Below are 6,153 nucleotides of genomic sequence, written 5' to 3' on the forward strand. Positions count from 1 at the left end.
CACCTCCATTATTCTCATATATATATATATATATATATATATATATATATATATATAGAGAGAGAGAGAGAGAATATATGAGCAATATGGGTATGCTTGGTACCAAGCACAAAAAGTTGTGCTTGGTAGTGATGTGTCACATCCCCCTCCACTCATTCAAATATGAGACCACATTTACATGAGTAGTGAGTGGATGAGGATGTGACACATCACTACCAAGCACACAATTTATGCTTGGTGTTTTCCTCAAAAGTTGGTTTTGTCATGGAATTCATTATATCTTCGGTCGATTACAATAAATTCAAAAAAAGATAGCCTTTTTATAAGACTTCTTTTACACAACAAAATGAAAATTACAACTCTTGGGAAACAAACGCAGGATCGTTGTTTGGATCACTGCGCGTGGGATCTTTGCCTGTGCCGGGGGTGCGTTAGCCAGTGGATCACCAAATCACAGATTCTGATCGAATTGTGAGGGGTTTATGATTCTGACTTCGTTTATCGAAGTGAGAACTTGAAACGATATCTTATCAAGGTAAGATAGTCGTTCTTCTTGAAATCAAGTCAAAGCCTGAATATCAAGGAGTTACAGAAGCTCGAGTACTCTGCCCTCTCTGCTCTGAAATCAGCCTGTGGATGCTCTCTGATCAGCCTCCTTTCAAAATGGCCTTCGGGGGGTATTTATAGCCCCTAGGAACAGTTGGCAGAAAACAAAATCGCGAGACAGCATTTGCTGTCTCGGCTGCCGAGACAGTGTTTGCTGTCTCGGCGGGCGAGACAGTGTTTGCTGTCTCGGCGGGCGAGACAGTGTTTGCTGTGTCTCGGCCCGCCGAACAGTTAAACGCTTATCTCGGAAATACAGTAACTGTCGGCCAGTTGTTCGTTTTAACTGTCTCCCACGTTTCAACTCGTTGACTTTGGCAGATTATCCACGTGATTTCTCGCCCACGACGTTTCCCAGTTCTTGAACAGTTAGTGGCCACATGTAGGGCAGTTACAAAGCGGTTTGACCATCGAAAACTGTCATCACGGGCGAGACAGTAAATTCTGTCTCGCACGGCGAGACAGTTAAAAAAAGAACTGTCTCGCGTGGGCGAGACAGTAAAACTGTCTCTCGGAGGTAAATCTCGCCCGCCGAGACAGTAAAGACTGTTCTCGCTGTCGCCGAGACAGGTAAAGACTGTCCCGTCGGGCGAGACAGTAAAAGACGTCTCGTCGCGAGACAGTAAAGACTGTCGTCCGTCCAGCCGAGACAGTAAAGACTGTCTCGCCTGCGAGACAATCTATACTTGTGTTTTTTTTTTTGATATTTTGGATGACTTCCTTTTGAGCTGTGTTTGAATATCTTTCAGCATTTTTTGACGCCTACAGATACCCCCTCCAAAGTATTCCAGACTCAATCTTTTATAGAGGAGTTCTGGGATGCTTTGGATAAGATAGGTATTACTTATGATCCTTTCCATGCTTGGTTGGGTAGATCGTATAGAAGAACCTGTAAATGGCTTCAACACTTGATCTCTTTGTCTCTCAGTCTATTCAGTGCTTTGTAGAATAGCTAAGATCCTTTCGAGATCTTGAATTGAAGCTAAAATTTGTACTTGTGAATTCAGCTTTGTCATCAAATTGATACCGCATTGTTAATCACTGTATCAGTCTTCATAGGAACACAGTTTATACTCATGTATTTTTTTGGAGTTCTTGGGAAATAGTTTACCCTCGTGCACCCGTTGGGAGGTAGCCAGGTTATTCTTAAGAATATTTTAAGTGATATTCTCCAGAAACTTCCTGTTGAAGGTAGGGAAACAGTTTAGACTCGTGTACCTATTAGAGTAATATGGTCTCTTTTTTGTTGGTAGAGATGAACCCGATGATGGAGAGGAAGAATTTTATATTCTATCTCCTGGTCTCTTGTTTGTTGGTAGAGATGAACCCGATGATGGAGAGGAAGAATTTTATATTCTATCTCTTGGTCTCTTGTTTGTTGGTAGAGATAAACCCGGAATCGGAGAGGAAGAATTTTATATTCTATCTCTTGGTCTCTTGTTTGTTGGTAGAGATAAACCCGGAATCGGAGAGGAAGAATTTTATATTCTATCTCCTGGTCTCTTGTTTGTTGGTAGAGATGAACCCAGAATCGGAGAGGAAGAATTTTATATTCTGTCTCCTGATCTAAAGGAAATTTGAAGTGGGATTTCTATTCAGAGAATCTGAATAAGGTTTGATCAATTGAGATTGGAAGCAATCCTAACTTTTATAGATTTGATTGCGCAAATCGAAGGTGGACCTCTTGTTCATGGAAGGAATCAAGAGGGGATTTTGGCTTTGGTCCTAACTGTTTAAAGGTTTGACCAAGATGGGAATTTGAGACGATCCTAACTGTTTAAAGGTTTGATCGTTCAATTTGTGGACCTCTCGTTCATGGAACGAATCGAGAGGGGATTTTGGCTTTGGTCCTAACTGTTTAAAGGTTTGACCAAGATGGGAATTTGAGACGATCCTAACTGTTTAAAGGTTTGATCGTTCAATTTGTGGACCTCTCGTTCATGGAACGAATCGAGAGGGGATTTTGGCTTTGGTCCTAACTGTTTAAAGGTTTGACCAAAATGGGAATTTTGTGAGGGAAGATTGATCTAAAGAGGTGATCGAATCTCATCTCAGCAAAAGAGTATTCGGAAGTCATAGTAGGAGTTTAGTGTTTATCACTTTGTTCATAATGATCGGGGTTATCCCTAAGAATATTACATTTAACATTCTTCCGGGAACTTCCCGTTACATGAATTATCCACCCCCAGCTTTCTTTACAAAACTGGGTGTAACGAGGAGTACGTTATCCTCATTCGCATGTTCGGGTTATCCTTAAGAATATAAGATTCTCCAGGAACTTCTCGTTATATAAATCATCCACCCCAGCTTCCTTTGCGAAATCGGGAACATTCTTCCGGGAACTTCCCGTTACATGAATTATCCACCCCCAGCTTTCTTTGCAAAACTGGGTGTAACGAGGAGTACGTTATCCTCAGTCGCATGTTCGGGTTATCCTTAAGAATATAAGATTCTCCAGGAACTTCCCGTTATATAAATCATCCACCCCCAGTTTCCTTTGCGAAACCGGGTTTAACATTGTACTCAGTTGGATAATCGAGAAGCAGTTTATACTCATATGCTCTTTGGAGTGTGGGGAAACAGTTTATACTCGTGCACCCACTGGAGTTGTATGGTCGTCTTTACTCGACTTCTTTCGTCGTTATGACGCCGGAGTCAATTAGGGCTTGGATCTTACTTTTGAGTCCAAAGCAAATCTCGGTGGGATGAAGAACCCTTCTGTGGTACGCACAGTAGTTTGGATCCGTAATCCTCTTAGCTCCATCCTGATCTTTAATAGGTGGTAGCTCGATTTTGTCATTAGCGAGGAGGTATTCCAATATGGCTGGAGCTTCATCATCTTCGAAAGAATATTCCTCTTGAAACCTCGGATCGAGAGTCGCATTCTCAACGATTGCAGATGTCATTGGTTGGCCTCTCTCAGCTTTCTTTCTTTTAAGAAAGTGCTCAGCTTGTTCACCCCGAGATTTTAACTCCTTCCAAGTTGTGGATGGCACGACCCCCAGAGCTTCCAGGACATCGATGGAGAAGTTATTGTGACATGTTTGCAGGATGAACTCCTCTGTAATAGGATCTCTGCAATTCATTGCTTGACAAAATTATCAATAGACTCTCCGTCTTTTTGCTTCTCATCCAAAAGGGTTCCGATTAACACTTCGGTGTCATCATCGAAGAAGTTGCTGAGGAACAAACTTTCCATGTCATCCCAGCAATTGACGCTCTCTGGTTTGAGCCGTCGGTACCAATCGAAGGCGGGCCCGCAATGGGTGCCAACAAATGACCGGACCATTAAAGCCTCGTTTCCAGAGATCATGCCCAAATGAGACTTGAAATAAATCAAGTGCTGAATCGGCGAACTCTTCCCCTCAAACGGTGTGAAGTTAATCAGATTGAACTTTGTCGGATACGGTATTGAATCCCATTCTCTTGGATAGGGACATGGAATACCCGTCCTCTTCACTTCTTGAGCCGTCATGATTCAAGTCGCTGATTGGACTCAGGAGGTTGAGGCTGTTGAGTTAACAGTTCTCTCATTTGTTGGATAGCCAACTTCATTTCTGTCTTCACTTCAGCTCTAATTTCTTCGCGTTGTTTGGCTAGAGCTTCTTGAAGTATCTGAGCAAATTGATCAGATGTGATCGTGAGTACTTCTCTGGTTTGTCCCGTGCTAGACATTGTATCATCAGAAGCGATTGCAGAACAAGTGTCCGAGAATTCATCCTCCGAGGACATTCCTTCTTGCATTCTTTTGTAATCTCTGCGTCTGATGGCTCCTAATTGGAGTCGAGACATCCTTTGAGCAATTCTTGGATTGACTTTTCCTTTCGGGGAAAAGTCGGGATTTGAGTCACTTGAATGCTGTTTAGACTTTCTTCTATCAGCTACGTTGATGGTGACTTCAGGGAATTCATCATCTTGGGCAGCTGATTTTCTTTTGCGGAAATGTCTCGGTCTCGGCTTAGGCTTCGACGATACAGAGACTCTTCGTGGGATGGCTTCTCGTTTGAAACAGTCACATTCTGATAATGCTGCTTTAACGAGTCGCGCACAGGAACAATGAGAGCGAATAATTCTTTTTCGAAATTTATTCACACCCCCAATTTGATAATACGATTCATCGGTATGATTGCCAAAAAATCGTATCGTTTGTTGGCATGACCTCCCAGGTATGACGATGTCTTTTGGTGAATGCGTCTTCTTCTGAGGGTGTAAAATCTTGTTGGCATTCTCAGGACCATTTATTATTGCCTTTGAACGATCCAAGGTTATGTCGGGAGTCGCACGTTTAGAACCACCCCCTTGTGGGTATGGAGTCTTAACGGGCTCCGAATGCTGATTTTGCACAACTCCGGTTTTTGGAATCCAAACTTGGCAGAATTTCGATGGTTCTTTGGTCACCGTTTCCTTCTCCCTTTCTCGTCTTTGTTGTAAGAGAGCACGGGCATGAGCAGCGTTTGCACGACGTTTTTGTATACGTTCTTTGAGGGTCGAACGAGTCCTTTTGACAATAGTCCATTCTTCCGTCGTGAGCTTAGCAGAGACATGAATGATTGGTCGTTGAGACAACTGAACCACTCGATGCCTCCTCGACTCTAAGTCCGCTTGATAACGAACTCCGTCGTTTTGTTCCAAGGCCTTAGCTATTTGACAAGCGTGGCGTTGGCGTTGTCTCTGACGAGCTCTTTTCGTCAATGCCGGTGGGCTTTGATTTAATGACTCTTTACTTGGCGAAGAGCCATTATGAGCAGAGAGGTTGTGAGTAGAATACTCAGCAACAATCAGGCGAGAGTCCTCATTCTGTGCCTTCTTTGGCATGGAAGTCTTCTTCAATGTTGAGATCCTCTTGTACTTGCGAGACAATGAAGATCTTGAAGAGGATGATGAGAGATATTCCTCAATTGATTCGTTGATGTAGTCGGTGAAATTTTGCTGTGAAAACGACTTGTACAGTGGAGATGTATGCAAAGATATTTGTCCAGGAAATAGTATGATTTCATGAAAGTTGGTTTTGTCATGGAATTCATTATATCTTCGGTCGATTACAATAAATTCAAAAAAAGATAGCCTTTTTATAAGACTTTTTTTACACAACAAAATGAAAATTACAACTCTTGGGAAACAAACGCAGGATCGTTGTTTGGATCACTGCTTGCGTGGGATCTTTGCCTGTGCCGGGGGTGCGTTAGCCCGTGGACCACCAAATCACAGATTCTGATCGAATCGTGAGGGGTTTATGATTCTGACTTCGTTTATCGAAGTGAGAACTTGAAACGATATCTTATCAAGGTAAGATAGTCGTTCTTCTTGAAATCAAGTCAAAGCCTGAATATCAATGAGTTACAGAAGCTCGAGTACTCTGCCCTCTCTGCTCTGAAATCAGCCTGTGGATGCTCTCTGATCACCCTCTTCAAAATGGCCTTCGGGGGGTATTTATAGCCCCTATGAACAGTTGGCGAAAAACAGGCTCGCGAGACAGTGTTTACTGTCTTGCTGGCCGAGACAGTGTTTGCTGTCTCGACGGGCGAGACAGTGTTTGCTATCTCGGCCCGC

This window comes from Asparagus officinalis, chromosome 10 (genome assembly GCF_001876935.1).
Source record: "Asparagus officinalis chromosome 10, Aspof.V1, whole genome shotgun sequence".
Taxonomy (NCBI): Eukaryota; Viridiplantae; Streptophyta; class Magnoliopsida; order Asparagales; family Asparagaceae; genus Asparagus; species Asparagus officinalis.